At 38.9% G+C, this 22,225-nt stretch overlaps 1 pseudogene; it reads right to left on the reverse strand.

The window, feature by feature from the left end:
* Positions 1–1,441: 1,441 nt before the first annotated feature.
* On the reverse strand, positions 1,442–2,326 carry LOC130043303 (40S ribosomal protein SA-like; annotated as a pseudogene).
* Between the last annotated feature and the right edge of the window lie 19,899 nt (positions 2,327–22,225).

Below are 22,225 nucleotides of genomic sequence, written 5' to 3' on the forward strand. Positions count from 1 at the left end.
CCAGGAGTAACGCCTGTGCATCGCTGGGTGTAACCCAAGAAGAAAAAAAATATGACACCTACTGTTTAGCAGCCTTTGGTACATTCACATAAGGGCTTTCCAAAGGTACTTGGTGGCCCCAGAAACCACTACCAGTGATACTTCACCCAGTGGTATAGAACTATCAATTCCAATCTTTGGGGCCCACTGATATTAGGGAATCACCAGGGTCACCCTGGAGTGCACTGGGGTCCAAGCAGTGCTTTGTGTATGCTGGGCCTGTTTTTAACTCTGAGCTTTGTCCCTCACCCCCACCTCCTAACGTTTTCAAGGATCTCTATATGAAAGTTAAATTATAGCAATTTAAAGAAAGATTGACATACAAATCAAGCATTGCTTAGCTGAGTGGCTTTAATTTCCCTTTGAGTTTTTTCCCTCATCTTTGAACTGGAGGCACTATTCATAGTATTACACAAGTGTTGTAAAATTTAGTCAACTAGTACATATAAAGGCTAAATGCAGAATTCAATTCCAATGGAGGTCAGCTATTTGCTTAATGAATGTTGAACAACTGTGAATACTAAAACCTGATTCATCAACTTTTCCAAAATAAATTTTACATTGTTTTCTCTGTTTTCATGGACTTTATTGGAACTCCTCCTAGCATAAATTCTCTATTCCTTCTTTTTTTGCCTTCTTACTTTGAAAGAAATGGGATCAAGAACACCCTAAAGCATGTTCTCTACTGAACAGTGAAATTAAATGAGCTTTGGTCAAAAGGCATTATGTCAGTTTATTTTAGATCCTAAGTATCCAAAAGGTGGTCTGCAAATCATCCATAATGGTACCACCTTACTAAGAAAAATGAAAACTCTCAGTGCTTGCAAAGTACAGAGGTTAGAGTGCTTGCCTTGCAGAATTTCTGAGCCACCAACCCTGGTTCAATCCCAGACACTACATATGATCTCCTAAGCACCACCAAGGGACACTCCTGATCATAGATAGGACCTGAGTATCACAGGTTATGACACAAAGAGCACCCACACACACAAAAAAAAAGAAAAGAAAAGAAAGTGTAAAATCTCAGAATCATCAATTCAGCAAATGAATTTTAACAAGATCCTAGGTACTTTCACTTTAGAGCACCCCACAATAATTTTATTGGAAGACACAGACTACTGATGCCCCAAACCATGAAGAAGCACTGCATTGGATGAAAAGTGCCTTGCACGGTTTCTGGCCTTCATTCATTAGCTTGACAAGCATTTATGAGCATCTATTATGTGCCAGCTACTGTGCTGGATAGGTACTGAACTAGAAAACTCAGAAAAAAATCAATCATGTTCGCTCATCCTTGTTTAACTTTTAGTCATCCTAATTCTCTTCTGGTGTTTTTCTTTTGGAAACTCATTTTTTTCCATCAACTTTATTTTTATTTCTCGTTTCAGTCTGGAAGAAGAAATTAAGACCACTCAGTGGTGTTTCATGCCCATTCGGTGGCCTGGGACCAGTCTGGAAGACTGCAGACCAGTCTTCCATGGCAGGCTGAGAGCTCCAGTCTTCGGTAGAGGACTGCTAAATCCAGACCAGTTCACAATCTGGCTGAGAAGCTGTTAACTAGGGAGTTGGGGCATCCATTCACCCTGAAATTCCTCCTTAGTTACAACCTTGTCAGCATCAGCCTGTTCTTCCTTTTAATTTTCTCAGGAGCTCTGTAGAAGCAGAGACCAGGCATGACCTTCCATGGGTATTCACTGGAGATGGTGCCTCACATGCGCAGAACCTCCCAGGCCAGCATCCACCACATGAGACCCACAGAGTGAGCTCCCTGTGGCAAGGCAAGGGATGGCATTGTCCAACGCGGCGCAGAGGAGAGTCTGTTACACAGAGCAATGGCAGGCAGGTTAACGCAAGACGTCCCTGTGAGTGGCTGAGGGTTAGTAACCACCAGAAGTCTCGGCTCCAGGAAAGCCGCCTGGATTTGGTTAGTGAAAGTTCCCGGAGTGAAATGACAAGTGATTGAAGTTGGCGCCAGTGGCCGCCGCAAACTTCAGCCCAGCTAGCTGGCCAGTACTCCAGGATGAGATCACACTGACATCAGCAGGGTTTTTAATGGCAACAATGGCAGGAGCTGCCAGCAGAGGCTTCTCCTGGGTTCTCTTCAAATTTATGATGTAGACATCATCACTTTTCCTTTTGTAAATGTACTGTTCCATCTAGAAGTCCAGATAGGTGCCATTTAAGGGGCACCTGCTGGGAGGAATTTGAGGACATCGTCTTTCTTCATTTGCGGGATACCAAGGTCTCCAGACACCGTAAACTTTCCTTTGAAGTAGACAAAAATCATGAACAATGCTGTATGGGTCCCTTGCTCAGCTCCTGGTGTTTTCTGATTAAGGTCATTCCTCTTTATCTAGGAAATTGATGACATAAATAAGAGCAAACATCCATGGATGGCCTGATCTATGTGAAGCACAGTGTTAAATACTGTAATGGAAATTTGTTATTTTGTTTATCCCCAATGGTTCTTGTTTCAATACAAAGCCTCTTTTTTGGGGGAAAGGGGGTGAGAGTAGGGGGACTACGGGTAGTATCCTTCCTCTCCTTTTCCTTGTTATTTTAGGTGGGCTTGCATAACCTACTTGTTCTAGGATCAATTTGATTTGAGACCTAAGTCAGAAAAACATGACTGTGGACAATAAATGAGATTCATTCCTGGTACTTTTGCTAGAATTTTTTTTTTAAGGCTACTTTCTTTACTGTAGTTGCCAAGCTTTAGGATGTAAGTTTGAAGGTTGCTGCTAGTGTTCATCTTGTCCAATACATGAAGAGGCACTTTTCCACAACAAAGCCAAACCAAAGAAAATCAGAACCAAAATTAAAGAGGTAGATTTTGAATGTGTTCATTGAATGCCCAGCTGACCAAGGAAAACGTTAGCCTTTTATTTTAAATTCCCTATTGCATGAATTGATAAATATCCCTTTTATTTGAGTTGGTTATATTTGAATTTTTATGACCTATAACCAATGATAGTCTGGCAGTACACATAAACTTTTCATATGGCACTCCCAACAAGCTCTTAGTCATATACTAGTATCCACTTTCTAGATGAAGAAATTGAGGTTCAAAGAGGTTAAGGGTCTTGCTCAACTACACATAGTTGACAAATGGTAGACTTAGGATTAAATTACAAACTTTCTCATTACAAAAATTTACAATTCATCATACTATTGTAAATACTCTTTATTATCTTGAATTATTAAACTCTGCACTTAAAAGTGATTAAAAAGAAGTAAATATTCCTGAAACCCGCTCTAATGGCCTCTATGCAATAAAATTATTGTCCTAAAGGATTATAGGAATAACTGGACCATTGATAACTTCCCATAACAAAACATCCTGGAGCAGGGTTCATTACAGACCTCATCTTAATTCAACTTGTGAAATAACAGGCTGCAGGTTTATGGCTATAACAGTGAGTAATTTCCCTTAAGGTAAAATTCAGCTCAAGGTAAACTTGAAAAATAAAAAGGTTTGTCCTCATAAACATTTTAGATTCATTGGTCTGCTCTAGCCATGCTTTTTCCATGTCCCATTTAACAAAATGATTCCTCACTTCAGCACTTTTCTTAGAGTTCCAATTTTAAAAGTTCAAAATAATCAAAATCCCTTTCGTATTAAGACAGTCATGACTGAACGTAACCTTCACATCTTTGGTAATCTGGTTCAAATCACAGTAAAGAACAATTAATAGTGGAAATATATGATCCTGGAAGGCAAAGTCAATCCAAGATTCTACAGTTACAGCACTGTCTCTGTGTATATCTAAAATTAAATATGAATAGAACTGTCAATATTTCTCTGGCCATCATTGATAAAGAAAGCAACCCTTATCGGATTATAGCCAATGACAGAAATTATAATTAAGTTTTTCTACTCCTTTTGAGGAAAGATGAAAACTCCAGCAGAAGAAGGAAAGGCAAGATGTTCAGAGAATTTTGCAAATATATGTTATTTATGAAGACAAGCTCGTCAAAGTAGTTCTTACCAGTTATAGAAAGAAGAAAAACAGCACTCAAAACATTCAGTTACCACTCTGAATAAAGTTAGAAAGGAAGGAATAGGTACAAAATTCTCTCTCTCATATGTAGTACTTAAAGGTGCAGAGCAAGGTAGCAATAAAATTTCAAAGAAAACATCAAAGAACTGATCTACAGATTTGAATTTGGGGAGATGTGGAGGGATCCAAAGAAAGGGACCTTGGGTCCTTGGAGGCTGGAGCTGGGTATACTGGTGAAGGATGTTGTATAAGAACTAAGTGCATGAGAAACCATTACTAACAGCACTATAAATCAGAGAATCTCAATTTTTAAAATTTTAAAACACTTAATCACTTAAAATCACTTAACTTCCCGTTAGTCGTCGATTTGCTCGAGTGGGCGCCAGTAACATCTCCGTTTGTCCCTGTCGCGTGCTAGTGTAGCCCAATGGCATCTGTTCGCTCTGGGATCATGAAGAGCCTCAAACCGATCGTTCATGATCTTGACGAAGAAGTCTGACCATCTGGTAGGTGGGCGGCCATGTGGTCTTTTGACATCCCGTGGAATCCAATCAGTAACAGCTCTAGTCCAGCGGTCGTCTTTAAATCTCATTACGTGACCAGCCCATCTGATTTTCGACACCTTGGCAAATGAGACAGCGTCCCTGATTCTTGATCATCGATGGATGTCAGAACTCCGGATTCTTTCTCTCATTTGAGTGAAATGTGATATTCCAAGCATAGCTCTTTCTATTCTTCTTTGGGAGACCTGAATAGCGTTCTCATCTTGTTTGCATAGGGCCCAGGTCTCTGACGCATATGTTAATGCAGGAAGAACAGTGGAATCAAAGAGATGTGCCCGGAGCTGGAGGTTCTTCATCCTCTTAGCTATTTCTTCGACATTCTTGAAGGCATTCCAAGCCGCTCTCTTCCTCCTGCGCAGCTAGGGTGCCAGGTCATTTGTCATGTTGACTTCTCGACCTAGGTCGAGAAGTCTTTAAAACACAAACAAACAAAAATACACTGAATTACCAGTGTGCCTATGCTGGTTTACTCCTCTGGTCCAGATCTTTCTAATCTCTTCGGCCATTGCTCCCCTTTCTATTTGTCTCTTCTGCAGAACTAATCTGTATTGTCCAAATTGAATCCCCAAGCATTGTATTCATAGATCAACTTAGTTGGATATATATGAGGAAAATCAAATCACATCCACTTACTTGGAGGAAAAAATAATCTACCTTATCAACAGAGACATCCTTTTCTCTTAGCTCTAATCATGACCATTAAATATGTGCATAGATATATTTTTATGTTTTCATTCAACACAAATATGTTTTTATTTATCAGTTCTCATTTAACACATTAGTGAAATTTTATATATGATACATTACATGAAAACCTTGAAATTATGGGATTCTAGGTTTTGCCTTCCTTTTATCCAAGAGAATATTTATTCCATAGTTAACTATGGGCTAGGAACTGTTGGACCATGCTATCAACAATTTACACAAGTTTTTTGCTCCTGTTGAATTTACTTTCTAATAGGAAAGACTAATCCTAAAATGAAGCATTAGCAAAGAAAGGCAATTTCATAAACTAAAAAGAAAATAAAACAATAAATAATGTGGACCCAGGGGAAGAAGGATGGTCTAAGGGAATTTGGAGATAGCTCAGCAGCTAAGGAACTTACCTTGCACACAACCAAAAAGGGTTCAATCTCCAGCTATATATATGGTCTCCTGATCTCCTCCAGGAATTATCCCTGAGCACAGAGTCAGGAGTGATTTCTGAGGACATAGCCAGAAGTAAGCCCTAGGCACAGCTAGATATGATTCAAAAACAAAAACAAAACAAAAGAATGAACTAAGGTGCATGGGGACAAGAATGTTCCTTTGAGGTTTTTTGTGTGCTGAGTCTTATGGTAGGCTGCTTTGTCTTCACATTTCATTCCTCTTCCTTGTCAGAAGATTATACATGTCCACAATATGACTGTGTCTTTTGTAGAAGGAGCTTTTTTTCCCCACCACATTAACAACTAGCTTGGCTATGTGATATGCTTTGATCAATGAAATGTGAGTACAGTAATGGCGTGCCAGCTCCTCGGAGAAGCTCTAGGACTCAGTGTTTAATTTCATCAGTGTGCTTATTCCTCTCCCTCTGCCACACATTGGGCCCATTCCAGATTGGGTTTATGAGCCTGGATCCTGAAATGAAGAAGATATGAAGAGCCAATCCAGAGCAAACTCACAGCTAATGGATCAGTCATCCAATGTAAGCAAGAAATCAGATTTGCTTTTTGTGAGATATGTTGGAAACTGGTTTAAAGTACACCACTAAGCAATGAGAAGGAGCCAATTTTAAGATCAGAGGAAGAGGAAGTGGGCTGGAGAGGGAGAGAGAAAGTGAGAATTCATTTGTCATGCTCGAAGAACAGAGTGTGGGTGGCAAAGAACTGAGGATGACATAGGAGAAGTAAGAATGGACCAGATGGCATAAATCTTTGCAAGCCGCATTAAAGGCTGGACTATATAAGCTCTTCAAATGTTTTTAAAAGGATGTAACCAACGATGTATTTAAGGTAATTTTCACTCCACATATTTTTAAACTTTTTATGTTAACTTATTTTGAATGGTAGAATTGTTGCAAAAATACTACAGTTTCAATGTCACTCTCATCCAACCTATTCTGTTAAACTGTGACATAAAAATAGTACAGTTATCAGAACCAGTAAATCAGTATAAGTATCGTACTATTTAACATTATTAACAATGCTATAGATTTGATTTGAATTTCACTAATTTTTTCATTGATGCTGTCTTTAAATTTCAGAATTTCATTCATAAAAGAGAGAACACCATGCATGTAGTTTTTAATTTTTCCTCAATTGCCCACATTCTGTAACACTTATAAAAAGTTTTTCAAGTTGATCATGACTCACATCTTGAAGAACATTGATGGACACTATGCTGAATATTTTTTCAGAAGCTGAAGTTTGTCTAATACTTTCTGGTGATTAGAATGAGGTTATGCATTTAAAGAAAGATGCGATTAAAATGATGCTATATCCTTCTCACTGCATCTTATTAAAGGGTAGAATGACAATGACAGATCTGATTAATTAGCATTGTTAACCTTGATCAGCTGGCAAAATTTATACCTGACATTTATTTTCTGTAACTTGCTATCTTTTCTTTTGTACTTGGTAAATATCTTGAGGCAACATATTTTGGTGATTTTCAATTTCCCTCTCCCCATGCACATTTCTTAATTTTATAAATCTGTGACAAGACAGATGTCTTTTGTCTCCTCTTTTGTTTATTAAACCAAACATTTATTTATATAATATATACTCATTTATGTTTATTTTATTTTATTTATCCAATGCCATGTAATCCAATTCAATTTATTTCTTTGATCAGATTGTTCAAGATTTGAGCATCAGAACAACTTCAGACTCCCATCTTTTATTAAGTATTTCCATCTACTTAAGTATCATAAGACATCTAGGCTCATCTTGTTTTTCTTACTTCAGTTCTTGAATCAACCATCTCCTTGGATCCCTGTTTCTTTTCATTGCAGAATATTTAGAAACCAATATTCAGATGGTACATGTGCATTACATTACTATCGAAAAGCCATTGCTTCTGAACCCTCCTAGATTACAGCTCCAAGAAGATATTTGTTATTTTAACCCACATATGGGCATACATTTATGGATTTGTATATAGCTACTAAATATTTTTAAAGTAAATTTATGTTAATACCTCCAATTTATTTATTTATTTGGCTTTTGAGCCACACCCAGCTGTGTCCAGGGATTACTCCTTCCTCTGCACTCAGAAATCACTCTTGGCAATGCTCAGGGGAACCATATGGGATGCTGGGGATCAAGCTTAGATTGGCTGCATTCAAGACAAGCACCTTACCTGCTATACTACTTCTCCAATAGCTCCAACTAAGATAATACTCTGCAGTTCACTCTTGCCTTTCCCTTCTCTTTATTTTTATGACCCCAGTAACAAGTAGTGAAATTCATATCATCTACAATTTAACTATTTGTTCAATTTTATTGTATTCATAAAGTAGTTTGGGCATGCTAAGACACATACATGTCTTTAAGAAATGCATTTGCTGACAGGCTTACAGATTATACTAGGTTTTTGGCCTCACCCTTTCCAGTTAAGATACTGTTTTCCAAAGTTTCCTTTATCTGCCAGTCCCTTCAGTGTGATTGCATAATTCATTTGCACTTCAGGTGGATCATATAGTAATGTTTCTGTTTCATTGTAGATTCCCCTAACTTCTTGATGGGTTTCAATTATTTATTATGATGGATACGCAATAAATGTATGAAACATTATTAAAGTTCTAGGAGTCAAAACTCTTAAATAGAGTGAAAAGAAATACCAGACCCTCCTTATCCCTACTAATCCATTCCAGTTCCGCCATTCTTTCTCACCCTGTTTTTTACCTTTCCCCATGACGTACCTAATCTATTTGATTTCTGCTTTGCAATTCCTATTTCTCTTCTGCACAAAGGCAATGATAACTGTTTTTAAAGTCCCTTTCTTTCTTAATATGTTATAGATATACTTTTTTCTTTTCCTTTTACTATAACACTATACTTTGAAAATCAACAGCGTATTTTAAAATATGGGAGAAAGAGTAAATATCAATGATCTCAATTAGATTAATATTTTCACCTGCTATCTAAATATATGATAGCTCTGAATTAAAGAAAAATGAGTTTCAGTCTAATGTATTTTCACGCTGTTTCAATTTAAACCTTTAAAATATTCCTATTTCACATCCTTATGTATTTCTAGCAGCAGAGAAAATATTCCATAACAGACTAACATACTCTGGGCAATGTTCCCCGTTGTCAAGCTCAGTTCTCCTTAAAGGTCAGCAACCTGACATCTGACATGAAGTCAAGCAAATTGTCTCTCTATTTCCACAGTTGGAAAGTATGCATGCAAATGGAAAAAACTGGAATGGTTGGCTGTGTTTGGTCTGGAGAACTCACCCAAATAAGAGGAAGGCCAGCAAAAGTTCAGCCTCAGTGATGTCTGAAAATCTGCCTCTTATGTCACCTTTTCAGCCTACCTATTTAACATTGACTAGAGTTTCAAATGTATATTCCAAATTATATACATTTTGTTTTTGCTTCTCGTGAGTCTTATCAATCTGCACCCCATCAAGAGTATGAAGTTTGAAAGAACAAAGCCTTGATTGAGCATTCTAAATCCAGCTACTCATTTTGGCCATTGGAAAAGTCAATGAAAGGACTTAAAGTTGTTTGTTTAATCATGTTTCATTGGCACTTTCTGCTGCTAGTAGGAATTTGAGCACAAGGAGTTGTCTTTTCAATTGTCACTGTGATGAATTTATATCTACAAACACCATGTTTTGAATTCAGAATTTAAAAATTGCATTATTATAAAAGAAAACACCCAGATAAGTAGTTGTCAGTTAAAATTTTAGTAGATTGATTTGTTTGGAAATTGAAAAAGCCAATTATATTTGTATCTGTCATTTAAAGAAAATTTTCTGCATCTGTAGTAGAATGTTTCAAAATCCATTTTAGCAATATATCTGCATATGGAAAGATTAACAGCTTGAGAATTACATTTTAGGAAGAAAAAATAAATTTGTTTTATTTCAGAATTGAACACTTCAACAAGTCTGAATATACTGTATCTTCATCTACATCAAAAATGGAAGAAATTCTCTGGATTAAAATGGTTTTATAACAAAATATTCATAAGTATATACCATGAGTATTAGGAATTAGAAAACAAAATTGTGCAGATGTTCATCTACATTCTCCACTCAACCTCTGCATGTAAATGCCGTGGGTGGTCAAAGCTCCTGTTTCGAAGCATGTTCTATAATACTTGTGTGGCCCAAGGAAAAAAATTCACTCTGCAATTGAAGCATCTGTGAAGCATTAAAAGAGCAATTGCCCAGACTCTGTCCCCAAAGATTTTGACTCAGTTGGGTCCTGAAATCCAAAATTTTTAACAAGAGCTAGTAATTATAAATCATGGTCCTAGACTAAGAAGAGGACAAGGAGAGCAAATCCACATAATTTACAAATCCATTTCCACTCCTCTTACAAAATGCTGTTGCCAAGGTAGACTTGAGAGCCAAATTAAATTCTTTCAGAAAAGCTTCATTTATTTGTTCAAAGTATATTTTAGGGACATATGCACTAGGCATTGGGAATGCGTAAGTCAATTAGATATGGACCTTGCTAAGCTGGAAGACAGGGTTAATGACAGAAATAAGATAATTAAAGCTTGGTTACATTTCAAATCAGTGAGTCTGCCATTATAATATACCAATTTTGCCTGAGTTAGGTTTTTATCACATTCCCAGTAACTGAAAAAGACATAACATCACTAAAATGAGAAGCACTTAAAAAAAAACATATTTCTTGTGTTCGTAAAAGATCTGTTACATTTACAACAGTTATTTCTTCTTTCCTGCTTCCACCCCTAGCAAATTTCTAGGGGAGAAATATTAAGATCTGAGAAGCAGGCATTTCTTACTATCGCCAAGTACCAAAGCAATTTAGGGTCAATCTAATGTGAGCCCCAAAGGTGAAGGGCAATTAACATCATTTGCTTGTGTTGAAGGAGGCAAGCCAATCCATGGCTAAACATATGTAACTTCTTTGATTGGCTGGTTTTGATTTGAGGGTCACAGGTAACAGTGCTCAGAGGCTTCTTCCAGCCTTGTGCTCAGGATACCAAGTTGTGCTGGGAATTGAACCTGGGCCTGTCACATACCAAGCATACAAGCAGCTTGTGGAGCTTTCTCTGGCCCTAAAACATATGTAATTTTTGCTCATAAAATACATTTTGTTTAATTCTGCATTCAATAGAACCAAGTAAAGACACAGATATTTAATCACCTTTTTATTTTCCCACGAAAGGTAGTTTAGTTGATATTTAACCTGTAGCACTGTAGCACTGTCCTCCTATTGTTCATCGATTTGCTCGAGAGGGCACCAGTAATGTCTCCATTGTGAGACTTTTTGTTACTGTTTTTGTCATTTTGAATACACCACGGGGAGCTTGCCAGGCTCTGCCATGCAGGAGGGATACTCTCGGTAGCTTGTCAGGCTGTCTGAGAGGGACAAAGGAGCCGAACCCAGGTCAGCTGCCTGCAAGGCAAATGCTCTACCAGCTGTGCTATCGCTCCAACCTATGAACTAAAAATTTGGGAGTGAAGAAAATCTAAGATGAAGATTTTGGCATAGCAACCCTCTGTAAGATAATAAGAGATCTCATAAGGAAAAACTATTAGGACATTAGCTTAAATAGCAAACCTAATACATAGTCTCACTCTTCTAACCTAAAACCTGGACTAAGTGTCCTTACCAGGACTTCTTTCTCCACATATATGCCTGTCTTAGAGGCATTAGCTATCAATTAAGTTCTGCTGAATTAATGATTTATGGAGGCAGTTTGAAAGCAAACTTTAAACAAAATCCTAAATAATTGTACTAAAGTATTTCATTTACTGTCTACAATGGTTCAAGTTGTAGATAGTATGTTAGCTTTTCATGGAGACTTCTCGAGCATTTTGATAATAGTATTAGCATTTAATTTTATATGTACTTAATAGATTATACAATATATTAAAATAAACATTAAACTTCAAATTACTTTTCTTTCCCAATTAAATTGTGATTATACTTTGATAAAAGCTGTATGGAATTTCATATGAAACTTTTGAGAGGCTAATGTCATGAGAAATTATTTCATTTAATGTCACAGAGTTTTCCTATTTATTCAGATCATCTTGACCTTGCAAGTCTGTTAAAAGTGGTATGGAAATTGTTCATAACAGGCTTTCTCATTAGATTTTTGGCAGCTCTACATCAGTTTTAGCCAGGACCCTGAAGAGCTAAGACAAAATTGGCACACATTTATCTGAATATTTCAGAACCTCCAATGAGGCTACTTCCAAGAGCTAGGAAAGGGTCCTGGGGATTATTTCTCTCTCTAGTTCTTCTTCTATGAAGATTTTTCATTATGTAAATTAGGTGTGGAAAAAAATGCTATCTCCAAATGTGCTTTATTTGTAGAATGTCTACAGAAAAACTTTTTGTTAGTTTTCTTGTTCAGAAAACAATCTTATTAAATACAGTGGCCATCCAAGTGCAATTTAGAGATCCCATGACGATTTTTTAAAGGAGCAAGGATTAATCCCAAATCCTAGCCAAGATCAATAAAACTGCCTCTAATTTCCACAGTTCCCTTTGAGCTACTGTCAAGAGCATAATGGCTTTCTCCATTAGCATACAGAGTTTCTGACTGCCAGTGTTTAACTCATTACTTTGTAAAGCACTATAAAGTACTTTAAAATGTCCCGACTATGAAAACTGCCATTTAAAAACAATCCTGTGCAGTTCTGCCCCATATCAGAATAAACTAGCTAACACACCTGAAATAATTCTAATGATTCCCAGTTCTATATGAGAGTACTTCCCTCACTAATTCCAAATAAAGTAGGTGACATTTTATAGATAGCGTTCAACCCATATCTAACTAACATGTTATGCTCCTCTTAAAAATCAACCAAGAAAACTTTTTGTTCTTAATTACAAACATCTTCAGAATAGAATCTACTCTTAATTTGCCCACCTCAAAGACAAAAATATCTGTTAAAAAGAAGTCGATACCACGTAAGTATTTGGAGTAAACGTAGTCATTCATGTATTTATCCTTTCCCATATCTGTCCATTCATGCCTCTTTCTTTGATGAGGGGGCCACACATGGCATTGCCAGAAAACCATATGGTTTTGGGGATCAAACCCAGGGTCAAAGCATGTGCTCTGACCAATTTGAGCCAGATTCATCTTTCATGTGTAGGAAGCATTACTCAGACCCTCAGAAGACATTTTTAAAATAAGTAAGTATAAAGAGGTAAATCTATTCTGTCCTCGGGAACTTTTAAAATAATATTGTTAAAAAGGAAAAGAAAGCAGAAAATAGAGTGCTATCAAAGCCATCCAAGTCTAATGGGAACCAGACAATGAAGCATAACTGGGACTTTTCAGAAGATATTTTGGGTGAAAGACACAAAAGTGGGTTTTGAAGGATAAGTAAATAGTAGCAAGTCAAGTAAAGGAAGAAGATTTCATACAGAGAGAAGAGAATAAGAGAAAGTTTAATGATGGGGAAAAAAATCTAAGTATGACCAGAGAAGTTTTCTCAAGTGACTAAAGATTGTCTCCAAAAGGTACTTGGAAAAAAGTAATAGATATATTTACTTTTGTCCCATTGATTTCAGGGCCTTACTAATTTACAACTAATTTACAACTAATATGCAAGATATCATAAAATTCACAAGACAATACTGCAGAATGGCAAATTATCACACATTTTATACAATTTTAGAATCACTGCAAACATTCATTTATATCAATTGAAAACTTTTTTATAACTACCTTTTCTATGGGTTTTTTGTTTTTGGCATGGCCAGGGTGGGAATGGGGCATCCCAGTAGTGCTCAGAGTTTACTCTTGGTTCTGCACTTAGGATCGGTTTGGTGAAGTTTGGGGGACCAAATTGATGGCAGTGTTGAACCAGATTGGCTATGTACAAGGCCTTACTCCCTCAACCATTTCTCCATCAAAAATAATTATACTGATATGTATTCTAACTTCAAATATGCCACAGATAGCTTGCCAGGCTCTGCCATGTGGGCGGGATACTCTCGGTAGCTTCCCAGGCTCTCAGAGAGGGATAGAGGCTTTGAGGGCGGCCTCTAATCACCCTTGCAGGTGTTCTCATGGATCAAACCATAATTGAACCCAATCAAAAATGATGTGATAATCTTATATTCAATATACCAAAAACAGTAAATAAAATGGGTCTCATTCCCCTGACCCTGAAAAAGCCACCAATATGGCAGCATTAAGAAGGATGAGGAAGGAGAGACTAATAAAATCTCAAGGCCGAACTAGGCTGCCAAAATGAGAAGGACTAAAATGACTGTCTGTACTCTCAATAAACGTGTGCTGGCATTGGATGCATCCATTGAGGACCTGATGACACAAGCGTGAAAAATCAAGTATGACATTTTTGATCTGACTGAGAAGAGAAGGCATCAACCACATCACGTCATTTTTGACACTGAAGAAGAACTCTTCCTTCGAACATGTGACAAAAGAGGCATCATTGGTGTTGGTGTTCTTATCAACACAAACTTGGCCATAAACATTGATTCATTCGATTGCCTAACAACCCAAATCAGACGACTACACTTGAATACATGTGGCTCACTGCTGGCAGTTCCTATCTTGGTTGTTTAGGCACCAGCATCCAATTATGATGAAGAAAAAATTGCGAAGTTCTGCATGGAGCTGGAGAAGTTCTATAAAGACAACCACACCTTCTACAAGATAATTGTCAGTGATTTTAATGTCAAGATAGGACCGAGAAGATCAGCCGAAGAACTCTACATCAAGATCCTAGAATGGAACAAACAGGGTGAGTGACTGTCTGAGTTCATCATGTCAACCAAGACCATCCATGGTAACTCACAGGTCAAGACAGACAAGGTCAAACCCGAACACCTGAAGAACCTGCCATCAGTACTCATCAATACACTGGCTCGGCTCTTCACACGCTACCTGTCTGAACGCAAGGTTCCGTCCCAATGGAAAACCAGCAGGACTGTACTACTGTACAAGAAGGGAGACATCCACAACATTGGCAACTATCACCCAATCCGCCTATTGTCTGTCATCTACAAGCTGTTCACTCGAATCATCCTGAATAGGATTGGCAGAACACTACATGAAGGACAACCATGCAAGCAAGCCGAGTTCTGGAAAGAACTGTTGTGATCTTAACTTTCATACTTGTTCTTGCCGTATCAGAGATGGTAACAATAAAAAAAATTAATATCCAGCATTTATTCACTTGATCACTTGACATCCCATTACTCATCAATCTGCTTGAGCGGGCGCCAAAAACATCTCCATTCATCCCTGTCGCGTGATAGTGTAGCCCAGTGCCGTCTGCTCGTTCTAGGAACACGAACAGCTTTAAACCAATTGTTCAGGGTCTTGATGAAGAAGTCTGACCATCTTGTAGGTGGGCGGCCACATGATAATTTGACATCCCATGGAATCCATTCGGTAATAGCTCTAGTCCAACAGTCATCTCCAAATTGCATTATGTGTCCAGCCCATCTGATTTTTGACGCCTTGGCAAACGAGACAGTGTCCCTGATTTTTGATCGTTGATGGAGGTCGAAACTCCGGATTCTTTTTTTTTTTTTTTTTTTTTTTTTTTTTTTTTATTTTTAAAATTTTATTAGTGAAACACCATGAGGTACAGTTGTAAACTTACAAATTTTTGTGCTTGAGTTTCAGATATACAATGATCCAGTACCCATTCCTCCACCAGTGCCCATTCTCCATCATTTACATTTTTAAAAAATTTTTGTTAGTGAAACACCATGAGGTACAGTTTTAGATTTACAAATTTTGTGTTTGGGTTTCAATTGTACAATGATCAAACACCCATCCCTCCACCAGTGCCCATTATCCACCACCACGGGTCCTAGTATCCCTCCCAACCCCCCACCCCCCCATCTCACCCTGCCTCTGTGGCAGGGTATTCCCTTTGGCTCTCTCTCTCCTTTTGGGTGTTGTGGTTTGTAAAAGAGGCATTGAATGGCAATCATGTTTGGTCTATAGTCTACTTTCAGCATGCTTCTCCCATCTTGGGAGGATCCTCCCAACACCCTTTATTTGGTGCTCCTTTTTCTATCTGAGCTCCCTTTCCCCCTAGAGTGTGTGGCTGGCCTATAAGCCATAGAGCAAAACTCCTGGTACTAATCTCAGCCACTCTTGGGTGTTAGTCTCCTATTTTGTTACTTTATGTTCCCCAGATGAATGCAGTCTTTCTATGTCTATCCCTCTCTTTCTGATTCATTTCGCTTAACATGATACTTTCCATGTAGTACCACTTGTATGTAAATTTCAGGACTTCGTCTTTTCTTTTTTTTTTTTTTTTCCCCCTTTATTTTATTTTATTTTTTTAAAGTTGTAGATTTACAATTTTTTGTGCTTTGGTTTCAATTATACAATGATCAGATACCCATCCCTCCACCAGTGCCCATTTTCCACCACCATGGATAATATCCCTCCCACCCCCATCCCCCCATCCCCCCGTCTCTGTGGCAGGGCAATCCCCTGTGTTCTCTCTCTCCTTTTGGGTGTTGTGGTCTGCAAAAGAGGCATTGAGTGGCAAACATGTTCAGTCCATAGTCTACTTTCGACATGCATCTCCCCTCCTGGGAGGATCCTCCAAACATCCTTTATTTGGTGCTCCCTTCTCTATCTGAATAGCCCTTTCCTCTAGGATACCCGGCTGGCCTCTAAGTTATGGAGTAATCCTCCTGGTGCTGATCTCAGCTATTCTTGGGTATTAATCTCATACTTTGTTACTTTATATCCCCCAGATGAATGCAATCTTTCTATGTCTATCCCTCTCTTTCTGACTCATTTCGCTTAGCATGATACTTTCCATATTGAAACTCCGGATTCTTTCTCTCACTTGAGTGAAACGTGATACTCCAAGGATAGCTCTTTCGATTCCTCTTTGGGAGAACCAAGTAGCATTCTCATACTGTTTTCGTAGGACCCAGGTCTCTGAGGCGTATGTTAATGCAGGAAGAACAGTGGAATCAAAGAGATGTGCCTGGAGCTGAAGGTTCTTCGTGTCCTCTTATCTATTTCTTCGATGCTCTTGAAGGCATTCCAATCTGCTCTCTGCCTCCTGCATAACTCAGGTGCCAGGTCATTTTTCATGTTGACTTCTCAACCTAGGTTCACATAACTGTTGCATTCAGAAATGTTCCTTCCTTTGAGAGTGAATGGAATGTCAGTAACAAGACTGTTTCTCATAAACATTGTCTTCATGAGATTCAGCTGTAGTCCGACCTTTCCACACTCATGGTTGAAGTCAGCCAGCATTTGCGCCTCTTGGCTGATGTTTGGTGTTATTAGAATGATGTCATCAGCAAAGCAGAGCTGGTGTAGTTGCTGACCATCTATCTTCACTCCCATTCCTTCCCATTCCAGTTGTCGCATAACGTTCTCGAGGATGGCACTGAAGAGTTTCGGTGAAATGGTATCACCCTGCTGAACCCCTGTCTTGACATCAATGATCAACTCCCTGTAGAATGGTGAGATCCTGGTAGTGAATCCACAATACAGCTCATAAATGATCCTGATGTAATGAGTTTGAACACTCTGTTTGACTAGGGCTTCAATGACCGCTTGCGTCTGAACAGAATCAAAGGCCTTCTTTAAATCAATGAACATTAGACAGAGTGGCATCTTGAACTCCTGAGAAACCTCAATGAGCTTGGTTATTGTGTGGATATGGTTGATCGTGCTGAATCCTTTTCGGAACCCGGCTTGCTCTCCTGGTTGTCCTTCATCTATTGTTCTGCCAATCCTATTTAGGATGACTCAAGTGAACAGCTTGTAGATGACAGAAAACAGGCAGATTGGGTGATAGTTGCCAATATTGTGGATGTCTCCCTTCTTGTACAGTAGTACAGTCCTGCTGGTCTTCCATTGGGACGGAAACTTGCATTCAGACAGGTAGCACATGAAGAGCCCAGTCAGTTTATTGATGAGTACTGACAGCAGGTTCTTCAGGTGTTCATGTCTGACTTTGTCCGGGCCAGGTGCTGTTCGCTTCTTTACCGATGAAATGGCGTGTCTGATTTTGAATAGGAGAACATTGGGAACTACATATCCATCCTTCAGAAATTGGTATGTGGGCAGGTGGATGTGGCTATAGAAGAGATCTGAGTAGAAGTCATGGATAATCTTCTCCATTGCCCTTCTGGAAGATGTGACAGATCCATCAGGATGTCAGAGGGCAGTCATCTTGGTCTTTTATTTGGCGAAGGACAGGTGGGCATTGTGAATGCTTTTCCCAGCTACTGCTGCATCTGCCATCACTGCTGCTCTTCTTTCTTTGAGGTCTTCCTTTATTGCTTCTTTGCACTGTCTTGCGAGCTTGGACATTTGCTTGCAGTTTCCTGAGGCTTGTGCCAAGTCACGTTGGTGGATGAGCTCGAGAATTTGTGCCAAGTCACGTTGGTGGATGAGCTCGAGAATTTTCAAAAACAGGTGTCTTTGTGTGGCTATCTCTCTCTCGGTGTTATTAGCACAATCATGGAGGTGCTGAACCAATGTATTCCTCCTCATGTTGTCAATGACGGCATCTTCCCATGTTGCCGCAATAGTGCCAAAGAGCTCCCAGTTGATGGTCGTTCTGGGAGTTCTCTTCTTAAATTTTGCAGCCCTTTCTCCCCGCTCTGTGAAGTAGAATTTTGCAAGAAGGAGATGCTGGTCCAATCCTGTTTGGAATTTTGGGACAACAGCTACATCGGTCAGGCAAAACCATCAATTGAATATGATGTGGTCAATTCAGTTGTGGAACCATTCACCGGGAGACTCCCATGTCCAACGTTCAGATTCAGCCTTCTGGAATTGTGAGTTACCATGGATGTCTTGGTCTACGTGATGAACTCAGTCTCTTACTCTGTTCGTTCCATTCTAGGCCATGGGTCCCGATGTGGAGTTCTTCGGCTAATCTTCTCGGTCCTATCTTGGCATCAAAATCACCAACAATGAGCTTGTAGAAGGTGTGGTCTTCTTTATAGAACTTCTCCAGTTCCATGTAGAACTTCTCAATTTCTCCCTCATCATAATTGGATATTGGTGCATAGACAACGAAAATAGAAACTTTTGGCAGTGAGCCATATCTATTCAAGTGTAATTGTCCGATTTGGGTTTTTAAGCATTAGAATAAGTCAATATTTATGGCCAAATTCATATTGACAAGGACACCGACCCCACCCTCGCCTCTTTTGTTGCATGTTCTGAGGAACGGTTCTTCCCCAGTGTTGAAAACGGCGTGATGTGATTGATGCCTTCTTGTCTTGGTCAGACCAATGATGTCGTACTTTTCTTTCACACTTGCACCATCAGGTCCTCAATGAATGCATCTGATGCCAGCGTACATGCATTGAAAGTACAGACAGTTATTTTTGCCCTTCTTCATTTTGGCAGCCTAGTTCGCTCCTGAAATTTTATCAGTCTCTCCTTCCTCATCCTTCTCAACACTGCCCTATTGGTGGTTCTTTCAGGGTCAGGGGAATGAGGCCCATTGTATTTACTGGTTTTGGCATATCGAATACGCCATGTATAGCTTGCCAGGCTCTACCTAAAATACTAGGTACGGTGCTATTTTTCATACATAATCTCACATTATCCCAATTTACCTGTAAAACATATACATGTATCATTTAGTATTTTATGGAACAATAGCTAACTTCCTAGGGCCATGCTAGTGTCTTTTTGTTTTGTTTTGTTTTGTTTTGTTTTCGTGAAATACCATGGGATACCGTTGTAGACTTACAAACTTTCGTACTTGGGTTTCAGTTAGACAATGATCGAGTACTCATCCCTCCACCAGTGCCCATTCTCCACCACCAACGATCCCAGTAGCCCTCCCACCCCCACCCCCTCATCCCCCCACCACACCTGGCCTCTGTGGCAGGGCATTCTCTTTTGCTCACTCTTTCCTTCAGGGTCTTGTAGTTTGGCCTTGCTTAGTTTATAATGGTAGTATATCTAGAGTTCATCATCATTCCACAACACTAAATTGTATGTAAGAAAAACTGGTTTTGCTTTGTTTTCTTCTGGATTTCTGTGGTTTCTCACATTTTAGACAAGGCATTCAAGTGGACAATCTTCAAGAAAAAGCTCAAATCTATTCTCAATCCTGTGTTGGGAAAAAAATGATAAAGAAAATGTAACTGAATATTTGCCAGTTGCTATATAACCTCTTAAGGAAAGAAAACTAGCAAATTCATAGGCTCCTTCATGAAATGCCATGCAAGCACACAGTTATGAGTTACTTACTGTTAGATGTGTTCATAGATGATTCATGTTGTTCTATGTTTGGAAGCATTGAAAAAATGGCATTGGGTCTTACTCTGATATCGCCCAACATTGACTGAAATATGGGCCATGTTGATATAGTATTGGAGGAAAAATTGTTTCTAAGAATAGTGCTCTTGTCCCTCATTCACTACTGGTGGGAATGCTGACTTGTCCAGCCTTTTTGAAAGACAAAAATGGACATCCCCTCCCCATAAAAAAAACAACAACAACTAGGAGTTGAGTTCATATGACACAGCAATTCCACTCCTGGGAATTTACCCCAAGGGCCCTAAAGCACAATGCAGAAAAGATGTCTGCACTCCTCGGTTCATTTCAATAGCCAAAATCTGGAAACAACTTAAGATCTGATGACTGGATAAAGAAGTTATGGTACATATACACAATGCAATAGTACTTGTCTGTAATAACAAATAAAGTTATGCAATTTACTGATACATGGGTGGATGTGGAGAATATAGTACTGAGTAAAATGAGTCAGAAAGAGAGGGACAGACACAAAATAACCTCACTCATTTGTGCGATGTAAGGAAACACAGTAGGGGAAAAAATAATGCTCAAAGACAATAAAAATGAAGAACAAGGGAACTAATCCTTGAAAGAATCTTGCCACTGTTTATGTGGGGGCTAGTTGTGAGGGGACAGGGCTTGGAATAAGTTAAGGAAGGGACCACTATGACAATGATAGAGAGGATAGAAGGAAAGAAAAATCGTCACTCTGGACAAGAACTGGGTTCTGAGAGGAGATAAAGTAGTATGGAGTATGCATGATATCCTATAAATAAAAGAAAAAACTTCCCTTCATAGAGGCAGGCTAGGGATGGGAGGGGAAATTGGGAACACTGGTGGAGGGGGAGTGACCAATAGTGAAGGAACTGGTGTTAGAACATTGTCCACCTGAAATCTATCATGAATAAATTTGTAAACTTGTAAATTTGTAATTTCACTGTCACTGTCACTGTCCTCCCGTTGTTCATCAATTTGCTCAAGTGGGCCCAGTAACGTCTCCATTGTGAGACTTGTTGTTACTGTGTTTGGCATATCAAATACATCACGGGTAGCTTTCCAGGCTTTGCCATGCAGGCGAGATACTCTCGGTAGCTTGCCAGGATCTCTGAGAGGGGCGGAGGAATCGAACCCGGCTCTGCCTGGCTGGCTGCGCTCAAGACAAACACTTACCACTGTGCTATTGCTCCAGCCCAGTTTGTAATTTATGGTCATTAAATTTTTAAGTGCCCTTAGAAATATTGAGTGCCTGTAACAAATCATCATGAACAACTTTGTAAAGCACAATGTTTAAATTAAGCGTAGGGGAAGAAAAAAAATTTTTATGTATGTAGACTTTACCTATTTTACAAAAACTCCAAAATATGTTAGAACAAAATTTATAAAAATTTATTATCACCATGAGATCCGAGTATAAAATAAAATGCAATATATTTTAGATTCCAGAGTTTTAAATTACATAAATGCGAATAGGCTCCCACCCTATGCTAAATATGTTTTGTATATTATCTCATGGTGGAGCAATAACACAATGGGTAGGGCATTTGCTTTGCATGCAGCTGACCCGGGTTCAATTCCTCTGTCCCTCTTGGAGAGCCCAGCAAGCTACCAAGAGTATCCCGCCTCCGTCCCTCTTGGAGAGCCTGGCAAGCTCCCCATGGCATATTCGATATGTCAAAAACAGTAACACCAAGTCTCATAATGGAGACGTTACTGGTGTCCACTGAAGCAATCAATAAACAGTCGGAGGACAGTACTACAGTGCTATATCATCTCACAACTTACCTATAAAAATATAAACTTTGACCTTTAATCTGTATTCCTTTCCTTGATTTCCCCCCTTGCCACATGGGCGGGATACTCTCAGAAGCTTGCAGGGCTCTCCAAGAGGAGTAGAGGAACCGAACCCAGGTCAGCAGCGTGCAAGGTAAACACCCTATCTGATGTGCTATCACTCCAGCCCATTTTATTATAGTAGACCAAAAAATAAGATAGTTTTTTCAAGGAGTTTATGGATTAAGGTCAGAACAACAACATGTTGTGTAAAAGTCCATCTACTACATTTCACTACATAATTGTCATCATGGCAAAAATCATTGCACATGTTTATTTTAATTGAAGTATCATAGATTACAATAGCATTTAAATCATTATTTTACACATGTAGTACTGCTACATCAA

Source organism: Sorex fumeus, unplaced genomic scaffold (assembly GCF_029834395.1).
Source record: "Sorex fumeus unplaced genomic scaffold, SorFum_2.1 ptg000007l, whole genome shotgun sequence".
NCBI classification, from domain to species: domain Eukaryota; kingdom Metazoa; phylum Chordata; class Mammalia; order Eulipotyphla; family Soricidae; genus Sorex; species Sorex fumeus.